At 30.3% G+C, this 15,825-nt stretch overlaps 2 long non-coding RNA genes across 4 annotated transcripts in view; one reads left to right on the forward strand and one right to left on the reverse strand.

The window, feature by feature from the left end:
* The window catches only part of LOC107196771, a 153,345-nt gene extending 151,728 nt beyond the window's left edge, over positions 1-1,617 (forward strand). For both annotated transcript variants that reach the window (XR_003044404.1, XR_003044405.1), the window contains one exon: positions 1,285-1,617. This is a non-coding gene — a long non-coding RNA (uncharacterized LOC107196771). The remainder of the gene's footprint in view (positions 1-1,284) is intronic.
* LOC107196770 overlaps positions 1-8,075 on the reverse strand; it is a 64,166-nt gene extending 56,091 nt beyond the window's left edge. The window contains exons 1-3 of one of the 2 annotated variants that reach the window (XR_003044403.1): positions 7,076-8,061; positions 6,748-6,945; positions 4,899-4,968 (exon numbers count right to left, since the gene is read on the reverse strand). This is a non-coding gene — a long non-coding RNA (uncharacterized LOC107196770). Of the gene's footprint in view, positions 1-4,898; positions 4,969-6,747 lie in introns of both variants that reach the window. The other variant, XR_001518211.2, reaches the window with a different exon arrangement.
* Positions 8,076-15,825: the final 7,750 nt, after the last annotated feature.

Here is a 15,825-nt window from a genome sequence, read left to right on the forward strand (position 1 = left end):
GTTAATTTCCAAATTACTTAATCGTTGTTTTCAAGAAAATCTATTTGATGATATTTTTAAAAAATCACAAGCATTGTAAAATAAATCTGAAAACTTTATTTCCATGTTCCAATCTCTTTCATTACACTAGATAACACTCAAGAGAACTAGTTTATTATATCTCTTTGAATTTTAGTTTCCACATTAGTAAAAAAAAATGAAAATACTTATGTTATTTGGATATAAAATGGGAATACATACCTGTACACATAATTTTTAACACAAAATATCTACTATCATTTTTTTTTATATTCTCAAGATAGTTTATGTGTTTTTATCCATTCTGACATAAACTATTAATCCAAATATGTTTATATTTCAATTTATTATATGCTTAAACAAAGGGGAACATGTTCGTTGAAGCCACTTTATTAAAATAAATCTGCCCTAAAACCTGTATCTAACATCTTTCATGACAGAATTGGCAGAGTTTGGTTCAGCTAAATTAGCCTCCCTATTTTACTTGAAAGAGCATTTTGATATGTCATCATTCAGAAGGTTTTAGTTTCTCTCATTCAACTATAAATAATGTAACTATGCTATTTAGCCTCTAAGTAAGAAGAGGAGTAAATGCTGACAATAATGACCACTTACTGGACACTACTGAGCATTGAATATTATCATTTAAATGTTAGTCTTATTTTAAATTTGATAAATTAAATAAGCATAAATGGTGTTTTCAAATATTTTCATATATATTTTTTAATTCACTCTATTCTTAGGTAATTAGGAATGTTGAGTCACAGAAAAAAAAAACAAATACAGAAAGGCTGAAAATCAGAGCAGTGGCAGTGAATCTGCTGCTTTCTCACCTACTATGGGAACTACTGATTCACCTTTATAATCTACATACTTATTTTTAGATCACGAGGAAGGTTTTCTCTCTTAAAACCTGAAAGAATACAGATATAATACAAATATCTTTCTACTTTCAAATTACGCATATTTACAGGACTATCCAAGGAAGTAAACACAAGAAAGCTTTATAAACTCATTTGTGAGAGAAGAATCTTTCAAAAAATGTGGCAGCTTCTCTAGAAAAATGATCGATCTGGATATAGACGGATGAAGGCAAAGGACTAACCAAAATTCAGATATTTTCCAAAATTAAGAAAAGGTCAACTAAGCTATTAACACTGTTAAGGAAAGGAAGGTTGTATTTGAGTTGGAGAAGACCACAAACTGCAATAATAAATTTATTGGCATAACATTTCTCTCTTCCTTTCCTCCTTACATTTTGCTAAGAACATGGAAGACATAAGTGGACAGCAGAAGAAAAACATTCCTTCTTTTCCTCTGTGGTGCCTGGAACCAACATCCCAAGAAATATATGATCAAGCCTCCTTTAAGTTCTAAGTTCAAACAGATGAGATTTTACAGTTCTTTCACAGTATCACTGTTTTGAGCGATCTGGAGTTGGACTGACCCAAGATTATCTTAATTTACTTATAACAGCTTGTAATAGCCCGCTGAAATATGAAAGGGTTAAAGAATAATTAAAACCTGAAACTGGACAAAGGAAGTCTATAACTTAGGCCTAGTTTCTGGAACCCCTAACCACATTCTGTTAATCATGAAACTTGTAACAATGAGCTCATACGCTAACTGCCAATTTTAGCCTGTGTAACCCTGCTTGCTTGCGTGGCATGAAAAATAATCAATTGTATATAAGCTGAAAATTACTGTTTGGCCATCGCCCATGGGAACACTGGCTATTGTCCATGGGAACATAGGCAATCACCCATAGGAACATAACATTCTAACACAAGCTTTCTGCTTCTGTACTTCCCGCTTGCACACCTGACCAGTGGGTTGACAGGTAGTGAATAGGAGAAAGATGGACCTTTGTGTTTAAGACAGAATGAGGAATAGGATTTGGGGCTTAAAAACCTTGTATCTTGGCATTTCGAGGCTGCTCCTTTGCAAGGACAGCCGCCGGCTAATAAACTGTCTCCTGGTTAAGAGCACTCAAGTTGGGTCTGGTTATTCTGGACACAACAAGCTTTTCAGTCCCAAATCTCCTCAATAGTCAGAGACATCTAAATGATTACCTCCTCAATTTAATCACCAGAAATAGACATGAGAGAAGGAATAGAATCAATCAAAAGAACATAGTAATATATCTCAATTTACACCACACATACACACATATACATAATAACAGGCATAAAATATTTTAGACATTTAAAGTAGCAAGACATTTAGAAATAAAGAAGGGGAAAAAATCTTATTTAGAAAGGAAATAAAACATACATGAAAGAAAAACAAATCTAAATCTGCTGAAACCAAAATACATACTAACTTATGTTGAAAGTAGCAGAGAGGAATTTAAAATAACAAATATGAATGTGTTTAAGAATTTAGCAAAAAGCTGAAAGAGTTAAAGATTGTACAAAGGCATAGGAATCTCAAATCTATTTTTAAGAAAACAAATTAAATTATAAAAATTATAGAGAGGCATAGAGTAGTAGAAAGGATCACTGAATTAAAAAATAAATGATCAATAGAAATTATCCAAAATACAAAATGCAGCATAAAGAGGAAGAAGAAACTTAAAATTTAAAACCTGAATAGAATATTTGTATCATAATATCAATCTATCATGTAATAATTGTGTAAAAGAACAAAGCATAAAGGGAAGCATTATAATGGCTTAAATTTTCTGAACTTAATGAACACCATCATTTTAAGAAGTTCAGAAAACTAAAAGCAGAATGCATGCACAGAAAATCAAATTTTACACATTTTTTGTCAACCTGTTGAAAATAAATATAGATACAAACTTTAAATGTAATCTTAGAGTGAAAAAATTTATACATCATATATAGCTGAACAAGGATAGATATAAAAGGTTATTTCTCAACAGAAAGATTTAATAATAACAATGAAATTACATTTAAAATTTTAACAGAAAAGTAACTCAAATTTGAGTTTAATAATTATCAAAAATGTCCTTGAAACTGAGGTGAAATAAAGATAGTTTTAAGTAAATTGTAACTGAGAGAATTCGTTATTATCTGATCTGAATTACCAAAAATAAAAAGAATAGTAAAAGTTCCCTATGCAAAAGAGAAAATATGTCAGTTGAAAACCTAGATATACAGAAATGATAAAAGAGCATTGTAAATGGTAAATAAATGGACTTTTTTATATTTCTAATTTTATTGAAATACATTTAATTATTGAAAGGAAAAACACTTGCATTTTAGGTGGGTGTTTAAATTAAAAGAATGGGAAGAAGGGGAAGGTAATTAGAAATATATTGTTGTAGCTCTTATATTATGCATGACATGGTAGAATGTTGATACAAAAACTCAAATAAATTAAGGAAACATATTTAACAAAATACATAAACATAATATAAAGAAGGAACACAGAAACTCAATTCCAGAAATAAAACGAAGCTTAACTAAAAAGTAAAAACCAATCAAAAAGGAGACTGAAAAGAGAACCAAATGAACATAAAGGACAAAAAAAAAAAAAAAAAGGGCTTAAACCCAATCATATCAATACTTATAAAATATGAGTATGCCAGATATTTAAAATTAAAAAAGGAAAGATTTATCATGTTTTAAAAAATTGTACTCAAAAATACGATTTGTGAAATGCAATAAATATAAAATGATGGGAAAATGTAGACATGTAAGCACTAATTATAAAAATGCTGATATGTCTATTAAATATCAGATAAACTAAACTTAAAAAGAAGTGATATTACCAGATTTAAAGAGGTGTATTTTATAATGATAAGAGTCAATTAATCAAGAATCTGCAGTAAAACTAAATATACATCTACATTGTAGAGTTTTAAATTATATAAAGCAAATTTTCAGAACTAAGTGGATATATAAACAAATCGACAATAATAGTTGTAGATTTTACTATTCTTTTCTTAGCTATTGATGGAAATAAACAAAAAATTAGTAAGCAAATAAAATATATAAAAACATTGTTAATCATCCTGACTTAATAGATATTATACAAAAATGCACGCAATAAGTATAGAATATACATTATTTTTATATACGTGTTATAAATTCCTCAAGATAGACTATGTGGTGGAGCATGAAATAAGTTTCAGAGTATTAAACTGTAGAGAGTATATTGCTCTTACGAAATCAGAATTAAATTATCAATCAATAAAAGAGAGATAGACTTTAAAAATCTCACAAATATTTAGAAAATATGCAAAACATTTCTAAATAATGCATGAGTTGATAAAAAAAATCACAAAGAGTATGAGAAAATATTTTGAACCAAGTGATGATGAAGATATATATTAACATTGTTAGAGGTAGCTAAAATAGTTCTAAAAGGAAAATTATAAGTTTAAATATTTACGTTAGAAAAATAAGAAATTCTAAAATGTAAAATTCTAGCTTGAGAAGTTGGAGAAAGGAAAGTAAATCCAAAGCAGAGTGGATAGACAGAAGGAAATTGTTAATACAGAAAAATTAATGAATTAGCAAACACTTAAACAAAGAACAATGTTAGGTTCTTTTGAAAAGATTGATAAAATGTGATTAACTCCTAGTAAGGTTATTAAATAACTACAAAGAAACTAGAAATTATCAATACCAAGAAGAAGAAAATAGACATCACCAATAGTTCTATGGACATTAAAAAGATAATAAGGAACATTATAGATAACTTTATGCCAACATCTAAGAAAACGTAGATGGAATAGTAAAATTCTTTGAGAAACAGACAAACTATATAGCCACAAACATGTTAAAATAATTATACTTGTAATTAAAAGTCTTAAAAACAAACAAGCAGGCAAACAAACACCTCATGGCTCACAAGTCTTTACTGGTAAATTGTATCAAATGTCTAAGAGAAAAAAATGTATGACTTACAGTCTTTCAGATTCATTTTCTTTTGTGTTGTCTTTGTAATCCCAGTCGTATCAACCTGACAAGTGCATATCTAGAAAAGCATACACATATAAAAATTATTAACAAAGTATTAGAAAATAAGATTAAACAATACATTAAAAAGATAACACCTCAAGCCAAATGTGGATTCACACAATTAATTAAAGGTTAATTCAAAATTAAAACAAATAATTTGTGTACCAAATTTATAGAAAATAACTGAGAAAATCATAAATCCCAATAAGATAGAAAAAAATAACAAAACTTAACACCCAACAGGAAAAAAAAGAAAAAAAAAAAACTCCCAGTATTTAAGGACTGGAAAAAACTTTTTAAATAGGAAGTCATGTAGAATATGTACAATAACCTATAGCTAACAATATATTTAATGACGAAAGGCATTATGCTTTCCCTCCAATATCAAAGGAAAATGCTTGTATGTTCATTGCTACAGGATATCCTAGAAAATATAAAATGCTATTTAAAAGAATTAACAGCATAAATATTGAGGAAAAAAGAATAGGCTTCATTATTTGCATATAAAACAATTCTTTATGTAGAAATACTAAGTAATATACAACAAAACTATCCGATATAGTGTGTAAATTCAGCAACTGTTCAGGAAAAAAGAACAATATTCATAAAGCAATTTATTTATACATAATAAAATATTGAAAAATAAAAATGAAAACACCAACATTGTTTACAATAACATATACAATAACATAGGGTCAGTTTAATAAAAGATGTATAGAAACTTTGCACTGAAAACAACAAAATGTTGCTGAGAAGGATTAAATAAAAGATATGAAGGTATCTCTTAGAAATAAATGGTGTAATATGCCATGCTTACATGTCAGAAGACTAAATTTTCTCAAGTGTCAATTTTCCTCACATTATCCTATAGGTACAATGTAATTCCAAAAAAATCCCAGAAAGCTGTTTTTTTTTTTCCTTTTTAGAGATTGTCAAGATGATGCTAAAATTTATATAGAAATATAAAATACTTGGAATAGCCAAAATAATCTTTTAAAAGAAGATCAAACTCAGAAGTCTTTCATTATATAATTTTAAGAATTGCTTAAAAGAATATACTGTTTTAAAAATAGACAATTCAATGGAACAAAATTGAATCCAGACACAGACCCTCTCCTTTCTTTTATTTAAAGTGTATCAATTCAATCCAATGGGTGAAAGTAATGTATTTGCAACAAATGGTACTAGAAACTCAATGAGCATTTGGAAAAGTAGGGAACCTTGACATACCTAATGTATAAAGATATTAACTTGAGATTAATTAAATATCTAAGTGTAGAAGCTAAAACTATGAAGCTCCTACAATAACATATAAGAAAATATCTGTAATATTTGGCTGAGCAAAAATTTCCTAGATCAAATGCAAAATCAAAAACACAAAAGAAATAAAACATGATGAACTTTATCAAAATATAAAAAACTTCTCAAAAGACCAGAAAAAGAAATCTTTGAAAGGAGAATGAAACCACAGAAGGAGAGAAAATATTTAGAAAAAGTAACACTTGACAAGGAACTTAGCTCCTGAATATTTCTGAACCATGTACAACGTTTTAATGAAAAACAAATAACTCAATTTTAAAGAGATTTTTTAAAATTGTTTATTTTTGGTTTCGCTTTGGAAACAGAAAAAGATTAGAAGACATCATTTCCGTTCTTGCAATAAAGAAAAAGCTGAAAGAACCAAAAAGAAATAACTTTTCTAGGACTTTTTAGAGAATTGAAGTCACAGGGCATGCTGCTACTCCAAACTCTAGAGAGAAAGTGAATGTAAAGAATCAAGCCGAGATGTACTTACCTACTGGAGAAGCTACTGGAGTCATAAACTGGTGGTATAAATGATGAAAAATAACACTGATCCATTGCTGGAGGTGAAATGTTGATTAGTGTGAGAGCATGGTTGCAGTTTTAGGGAGCTCACACACTTCTCTGAGTTTTGACTCCAGGAACCCCACATTTCTCACCAAGAAGAGTCAGAAAAAAAATCTCACTATTTCTAGCAGTGGGGAGGGGAGAAAAAATCATTTTGAAATTTGTACAGCGTGTTCTCTCTTACAAAAGCCTCCTAAACAAAGGAAAAAGTTTACCAGATCCTTATTGTATAGGGGGAAAGGGAAATAACCCACCTCCACACACTTTTGGCTTTCCTGTCTCATATAAGGGTTGAAAATGGATAAAAACACTTGTGAATGTCACAGCTGAAGGACACAGTCCCAATGAAGACTGAGACTAAATTATGGGGTTATAGATTGCTTCCCACATCAAAAGAGCACAAAGGAAATAAAAATGTATCATAGCTGAAAAACTTTAAGGCTCATAAGGGATGTTTAGAGAAATTGAGACAAAAGGAGAGAGAAAAAAAAATACCTGAGGAAATCGAAGCCTCTGGCATCTGCAGCTACAGCAAGAACTAAAGACAAACCGATACCTAGCCTGATTAAAAACTTACATTAAAGGCCTATTTACCTTGGTTCTTAAATGTTGATACAACGTATCCAGCTTTAAGAAAGAAATTATAAGGCATCCTAAAAGGCAAGTAAAAACACAACCTGAAGAGAGAAAAGCAACCATAAAAACTGGACTCTGATAAGGCAGACATTTTGGAATGATCAGACCAGGAATTTAAATAAACTATGAGTAATATGTTAAGAGCGCTATGGGGAAAATTACACAACATGCAATAACAGTTGGGTAATGCAAGGAAAAAAATCTAAGAAAGAATGAAAAAAAATTTCTCTAATTCAAAACCTCTATAATAAAATTGAAGAATGGCTTTGATGGAATCATCAATAGACTGGGCATGCCAAAGAACATAAGTAGTGAGCTTGCAAACTTATCAGTAGAAATGTTATAAAAATAAATGAAAAGAGAAAAATCTTTTAACAAAACAAAAGAGAATATCCAAAATTTATGAAGCAATTTCAAAAAGTGTAACATGCGTTATCGGAACACCAGAAGAGAGAGTATAAGAAATATCTGAACTAATAATGGCTAAGACATTTTCAAATTAATGATAAACACTAAATCTCAGATTCAGGAAACTCAAAGAACATCAAGTGGGTTAAATACCAATTCCCTGCCCACTAACAAAACAAAACTAAACTAAACTAAACTAAACTAAACTAAACTAAACTAAACTAAACTAAACTAAACTAAACTAAACTAAACTAAATTAACTAAACTAAACTAAACTAAACTAAACTAAACTAAACTAAACTAAACTAAATGTATTTCAACTGCAGAATTCCAAGAATGGAGGGAAAAACCTTAAAATCAGCTACAGAAAAAGGAAAATGCTTTACTTATAAAAAAAAACAAGGAGAAAACTACATTGGTCTTGTCAACAGAAACTATGGAAGCAGGAGAGTAGAGTGAAATAAGTGTTGAAAGAAAAGAAAATATTAACCAGAAACCTGGGAAAAATACCCACATATCTATTAATTTGAATGCTATACAAAAAGTGAAAAAATAAAATTTAGATGGCTCTCACAAACATAATAAGCCAGATAACGAAGTAATGTATACTATACATTTTCTTTTCTATAAATCAAAAAAAAAAAAAAAAGGCTATGTTATAAACAATCAGGATAGTGATTATAATTGGACAGGAAGATTGAATACTAAGGGGCATGTCAAGGGCCTCTAAGATGTTGGCAGTATTCTTTTGCTTGACTTTAGTGAGTTTCATTGGTTTATTCATTTTTTGATAACTTTTAGACTTGTACATTTATTATTTGTGAATTTTTCTGTTAGCATGTTATACATCAATTTAAAAACTTATTTGACAATTTATCATCTGTGCATTTCATTGTGTGTTCGCCATCTAAAGCCAAATGTATTATTGAATCATATACTTGAAACCTATATAATTTTATTAACCAATGTCACCCCAATACATTTATTTAAAAAAATAAATAAAAAGATAGACAAATGTCAATTAAAAAACGGTAATATCCTAAGGCAAACATTTATACTTAAATTCAGGGACCAGAAATGGAATTGTGTCTCTGAGCCCTTATTTCACTTCATATTCTCCATCTGTAAAAGATGCAGAAAACTAGGATTGCTTTGTAGAAAGGGTAAACGAAAAACATTGTCTGTAAAACATAATTGCCGTGTGCTTTGCACGAATAAAAAGTATTGAATTAGTACAACGTTCAGGGAACGTTAACCTGTATTCATTACTTTTTTTGGTCACAATTTGATAATGAGATTGTTCAGGATAGTATCTCCGCAGAGCTTTGGCTATATATACTTACTATAATTTGCAAATCTTGAAAATGGACTTAATTCTTACTGTAGAAAGCTGGAATCAGAGAGTGGAATTGCTGCAATGAATTTGTAAAATAATAAAGAAGTCTGAGAGAGGAAAAGTAAAAATAAATTAAAAAATAAAAATTTATGTAGCATTCTGAGTTACTTAAACAATGTAGCCATATATTCAGTCAAAAAGGAGTGTCTTTTGCCTTTACCTCCAATCTGTTGCTTAGGATTTGTAATTGAGCCAAGATCACATAAGTGAATGGGACCAACTCATGTAACAGATGCTCTCTGGGTGCTTCTTTTCTGAACATTTTGTAGGATTAGTTAGTGTCCATGCTGCTAAAGAATTAATCTTGAATCACTGAATTAGCATAAAGGACATTATAAATATTACAGAAAGCTGTAGATCCTAATAGCACACAATTTGATACAATGTTCACTTTCCACTAGAAAATAACAATATAGTTTTTTTTTCTTGAGATATAAGAACATTTCTTGATTTATATAAATATGGAATAATTAGTACTTTCGGAGTTTAAACAAAATATTCTGACATTCTTCTATCTGTTACCTCCACTGTCAGTAGTGAACCATGAGTGTAATTTTTGAATGTTCTTTAGTGTTTAACATTGTTTCTTTGATGTGATTTTGACCTGAATGGTCCTTTCAACTCTGTAAAGCAATCAGTCATATAATAATACAAATAATTTAATTATAACTCATCTAGCTCTGTAATAGGCCTTAATATATACAAATTCAAGTAGAATAGTTCATCTAAACTCATTTTATCTCAGATCGTTCTAATTTTTCAACTATGGAGTTTGGTCTCTAAGTTTGTCCATAGTTCTAAATAACATTTAGGTTAAAAATCACGATACCGTAAAAAAAATTCAAAATTTTTTTGAATTTACTGAATTCAAGGACTTGATCTCTGTTTCTCTGAACTCTTTCTCATATTATTTTCAAGAAGACATTAACACATAAATTCTGGCTTATTCATGTCCAATTGACAATGTGATGATTATGAGAAAATCTATAAGCTCAGTCTCTACATTTGTATAAAATGTGCAATAGGTTTAATAGTCCTTCCTCAATTTTGAATGCTTTCAGAAAACTGGGGAAGAATACAGTCAATCAAATTTTTCAAGTTTTTGGTCGTTCAGAGTAAGTTTGTGTTTCTGTTCTGGTGTGCTCCCATTGCATATTAACAGTGAGCTGATTTAAAAAAAAAAAAAAAAAAACAACGCTAAAATGAATTATTCTGCTTGAACAGTCCAAGCTGTTTTAAACAGTCTACTGCTGACAGTGCTTAACTAAAGTCAGCAAAGAAAAGATAAGGCTTACTGGTATTGTTTGTTGAAATATTAATACCAATTCCAGCTGTAAAAATGATAAATACTTTAATAAAGATAGCTTGTTCCTCACCAAAGTTTGTAGTACTTTTTATTCTCTCCACGCAGGAATATTCCCAGCAGACAGATTTAATCTCACAAAAGATATGGGTTACTAAAATGTTGTTATCTTACAAATGTCCCCAAAGCTTTTAAAATAAGCAGCCAAAATGTGTTAGCTACATTTCACATCCTTTAAAATACCACATACCTTTTCTTAATTAGTAATCTAAAGGAAGTACATTAATTTTGTTTAATATACTATATCACATGTATTAGATGCTTACTCGAACATCGATTGTGTGGAATTTTTTTGTCATTTGCCTTTTTGGTTTCTGTTTTTTTGTTTGTTTGTTTTGATGCTGTTTGCTTTGTTTTGGTTTTGGTTTTGTTTTCTGAAAAATACATGAACATGAACTACATGGCATCAAAGAGCAGCATAAATTATAGAGGATTGCAGAGGTAAACTGTTGAACTGAACTTAAGTGGTAGAAACATTAGGTGCTAATTCGTTGGCAGAGCAGCTCTGTGCTATGTGCTTTGTGTATGCTGATAATAAAAGCATTATATAAGGCCAATGCCCCTTCAGTTTCATGAGCTTTTTATGTGACATGGCACATCAAATCTGCCAAGCACAAGACCATCTGGAAAGAGAGTACCAGTTCAAGGATGTGATTTTATTTGAAAGAAAATAACGTAGGTAAATATTAGGTATAATTAAAGGTCAAACAAAGATTCACACAGAAAAGCATTGTGTTATCACTATTAATAATAAAAATAATCACAAATGAATTATATGAAAGCAAAACAAAACGGTCTTTGGCAAATCATTAAAGCCAGTGTTTAAACCCCTAAGTGATTCTGGGTCATAAATTAGTAGAGGGAAAAATTACTCAATAAATGTTACTGGGATATTGAAGTAATAATTTCTTTAAAGAAATAATTTTCATTTACTTCAAACCAAAATAAATTGCAGATGTACTTAAAACTTAGAAAAGGCTAAACCTTGTAAGGTCTACATCATTATTGTAATATGTAAATATACTCTGCCTATTTATTGTCTCTCATAAACCCCTACCAACCACTAATCTTTTCACAGCCTTCATAGTTTTGCTTTTCCAGAAGGTAATTTTTCAAATTGTCCTCTTTCGCTTAGTAATATTCATTTAAGTTCCTGCCATGTCTTTTCATGGCCTGATAGCTCATTTCTTTTTAGCGCTGAATAATATTCCATTATCTGGGTGTACCATAGTTTATTCATTCACCTACTAAAGGATATCTTGGCTTACACATTTTGGCAGTTATGAATAAAGCTGTTATAAACATTTGTGCGAAGGATTTTGCATGAGCATAAGTTTTCAACTCCTTTGGGTAAATACCGAGGAGCATGATTGTTGGATCATATGGTAAGACTATGTTTAGTTTTGTAAGAAAACACCAAACTGTCTTCTAAAGTGGCTATAACATATTCCTTGCTTCCCTGATCTTGGATTTAGTGTATTGGTTTTTAGTGTCTTAGCAACTTTGCTCTAGAGTATGTTCATGGTTTCTAAAGAAAATTTCTTTATTAGTTAACTAACGATCCCTTATTTCTTAAGATAATACAAGAAATTTTTTTTTTATTTTCTATAAAATGTAATAATTAGTTATGAAATGCTTTACAATTGACATTTTTTCATCTTTGTCATTTTGGTGTAATGGTAAATGAGGCTGTGTTTAGAGTCAGTATTAATATTTTGCTATGTGCAGCTGAATCTTTTTGTAGAAATTTTATGACATAATTTTCTGTGACAAACTAATACTTGAAGTTATGTAAGTAAGTTTTGTAATTCGATTATTGGTAGAATCAAATTGTTACTTTTTAAAGCTCCATTTCTTTATCCATCTTCATTTTTTGACACCACAAAGGGTAATCACTGACTCAGAGGGTTGATAAACACTAGCAGAGAGTGAAAGAAGAGAGCGAAAATGACCAGCGTTTTCCAAACTTTAATCATCCTGAGAAAGTATTGCAGTTTACTGGCATTTCTTGGAATTTTCTTCATACTGTAGCTCAGTCCTTTTTATCCAACTTAAAAATAAAGATCACGTGAGCTAATGTGGTGTCAAGAAGGTTGCATGACTGGCATAGCATCCCCAAAATAGTGATAGAATATAAATCATTTGCTTCCTGGGTAGTGTTCTTCATGGATTTATTGAAAGGTAGGATTTCTAAGCTTTCAGTGTGTCTCTAACTCACAGAAAAGTAGAGACACGATGATAAATGTATGCCAACACCTGCTTATATAGTCTACTACAAATATACTTTTAGCTATTTCCAAACAATTTATTCTGCAATTAGAGTTCTTTTTTGAGCCCTTCTTGAGGTGTCATATTCTAACAGTAGACCTGTCTTTTGATTTTCCCGCTACTCAGATTTATGTTAATAAAATCTTTTCATCTTATGTTAGTTCTGCACTGAACATAAATCTCTTGTACCAATATAATAGAATAGAATTCATTAATTATAAAATGGATTAAAGTCATTTTAGTCATTCTGGCCTGGAAATCATTCAAACTTGTCAGACAATACGAATAAAACTGATGATCTCTTATCAGGAAAGAGCTCCATGAGTAGTAATACTTAAGATTCAAATTATCTCAAGCATGCCATTTAATATATTGGTATTAATTCATTAATATGTGAAACATTAAATTGATCACCCAAAACCTCAAGAGATATTCATCAATATAGGTAGTTGTAATTTAAAATATGTCTGCTTTTGAGAGGAAAAAATGTTATATTTCATATAAAGTAGAATTTGTCATATTGGTGTGTCGCATTATTTCAGCAAGCCATTTCCATCCTGTTCTTAGCTTTGTAACTTTGGAAGATTTATTGTTCCAATGATGATTAGGTAGAAATGGTAATATTTTCACGAATATGTGAGAAAGTATATTAGCTTATGTAAGGTAAGGGTTTGACAGGAAATTAGAGCTGCTTAACGGAATCTTATTTCAGTTTCCCAGATTATCACGGAAAAGTAGTATGATTATTAGGTGATAATATTCTTCTATGTTCATACTTTTATGGGATAGCTATACTCTGTTCTTTACATTTTCATGTAAATGCTTCATAACACACTAATTTCAGATGTATAAAAATAGCATGTTATATTATGTTTTGAAAAGTGTGGGCAGAAGAGCACTGTGACTTTCCTGTGTGAAGTTTTGTTTGAACATAGAATGTAAACATGTTTTGTATATTGAAGATTGTGTTGATTGGATGTATAGTGTCACACAAAAATCAAAACATCTTTCTTCTAGTAAGAAATAAGTTGTTGTATGAATGCCTTTTCTATGGAAAAGAGTGTAATAAAATGATCTGAAGAATATATTAAATATATTATATAAGAATATAATAAATATATTAAATGCATTAAAATTTACAATGTGCTATAAATGGTTTGTCTTATATCTCTGAACAAGACATATGTCCTAAGAAATTTAAAATAAAACTTTATTTAATTTTAAAATTAACCAGGCAACATGATTTTTGGTTTCCAAATTCTTATTAGATTTAGGCTACCATTTTGCTACTTAGAATGAGCACACTTATTCCTTAAATTTTAAAATGCTTTAAAAATAACCAACAGATAGAATAAAAATTCAATAATAATGAAATGATGGAGAATGTCCACCTGTCTTAAATATTTTCAAAGAAAAAAAGCAGTATACAGACCTCATCCATCATATATGGTCTATGCTACCTCTCTTCGAAAAGCTTTTGAATCTGAAATGAAATTGAAAACAGGGAAATAACATGAGTATAATAGCATGGACAGACTAAGGAATGCGTACACAAATTCTTCACTATGGTTCTAGGTGTATTTGGCTACTTAAATAAGTTTGAAAACAGTAGCCAAAGAGTTAGGGAAAACCATGAGAGTGTGATATCACCAAGCCAAGAAGGAAGGTGCTAAACATTAAGTCAATCAACTTTGTCTGTTGAGTCTGTGCATGTACTGTCTTTGCTTTATAGGCATCCACTCACACAACAGTTATTTACTAAACATTTATTCTGTGCATGACACTCTTCTAAATATTATACATAAACTGGCAAGAAAAAAAGCAAAAAGCCCTGCTCTTATGCAGCTTATGTTTCATGAAGGAAAATGGTCAATAAAAAAAATAAATAAATAAGATACAATAAAAGTTAATAACAAAAACTGTGACTTAAATGCAACATGGTGAAGTTGTAGAGAGTGGTGACTGTAGATCATATCTTGCTGAAAGAATAGCTAGTATAAATGTGATTAAGATAAAAATTCCCATGTATCAAGGACAAAGAAGACATGTGATTAAGCATAGCGAAGGTGAATGCCTTAGGTTGGCTTCCTGGAAACAGTTTTTGCATGACTTTTCGAGGAAGTATTGTAAGAGGGAAAAAAAAAATAATCTGTAAGGGAGAAGGTAAAGTAGGCTACAGAAGGGATAAAGCTGAACAAAGATGTGGGCCCTGGAGTGTAGACTGTGTAGTTCAGTTTTGCATCCCTGTGAAGCAATGGGGCTGGTCAATTATGTCCAGTTTTAGTTAGTTATTGGTTGGGGAAACCATCCATCTAGAGAGCCTAAAACTCCTACCAAGATGGCTCCTGTCACTTGAGAGCAACTTTATGGTTGAGAGCAGATCTGTAAGTCTATAGAGTTCAACACTTAAGTGAGCTGGGGATAAGAGCATCAGCTTTGGAAAAGGGATTGGTGTGTAGTACCACAGCTTTGGTTATGGTGGGAGGAGTTCAGGAGAAAATTAGAGAGACCAAAACCATGAACAGCTTTGATTTGAGGTAAATAATTTAGATATTATTTAAAGAACAATAGAAACCCTTGGAGGGTATTAAACAAGGGAATCACATGATCTGGTTTACATTTTTAAAAGGTCGCAGTGAATGGTAAGTGTAAAATGGGATTGATAAGAGGACACATATAGATATAAATTATGAAGCAATTTCAGGATTCTTGCCAGGTGATAATGGTGGCTTGTATGAGTTGATATTACTGGGAATGGGAAAAATAAAATGAGTATAATTTTCCTGTGAAGAGGAGAAGAGAAATAAATCAGTAAATGAAAGGGTATTTAATTAAGTTATTAAAAAAAAAACTAATGTGATTTACTGGAACATATTTATTTAAGAGAATAATTCAGTTGGAAAAAAGAAATTAATATTTCTCAAGAAAGCACA

This window comes from Pteropus alecto, unplaced genomic scaffold (assembly GCF_000325575.1).
Source record: "Pteropus alecto unplaced genomic scaffold, ASM32557v1 scaffold7, whole genome shotgun sequence".
Taxonomy (NCBI): Eukaryota; Metazoa; Chordata; class Mammalia; order Chiroptera; family Pteropodidae; genus Pteropus; species Pteropus alecto.